This window comes from Hipposideros armiger, unplaced genomic scaffold (assembly GCF_001890085.2).
Source record: "Hipposideros armiger isolate ML-2016 unplaced genomic scaffold, ASM189008v1 scaffold_99, whole genome shotgun sequence".
NCBI lineage: Eukaryota > Metazoa > Chordata > Mammalia > Chiroptera > Hipposideridae > Hipposideros > Hipposideros armiger.
In genome coordinates, this window is record NW_017731449.1 from 2,179,323 (window position 1) to 2,179,776 (window position 454).

Consider the following 454-nt stretch of genomic DNA (forward strand, 5'->3'; position numbering starts at 1 on the left):
TGTGGGATCCGAACCCGGGCCCTCTGGCGTCCCAAACCGGTTCTTAACCATCGCGCCACTCAGCCAGCCCTATATGTACTGTTTTAAACCTCAATTGGATCACATTTATATAATTCTGTGGCCAACTTAAATGAAATGCAACAATTTGAGCTCCTCGCAGGTCAAAATAAAGCATTATCACAATATCATGTTCCCTTAAAAATGTTGCTCAATTTTATAAATGGATGATCTAAACACTTACATAACTTAGAATAAAGAAAAGAACGTTATTTGTGTCAAACTCCACAAGCCCCTCAACTTCCTTCTCAGTTTCACTTATCTATGAAATGAACTTACTAATAATACCTGCCACCTAGAGAAACCAGGATGATTCAATGAAGTGCTCGCTTCAATGCAGCATCTGTTAAATACTCAGTAAATGTGAGTCATCAGCATGGCTGTTACTAGTTGCACT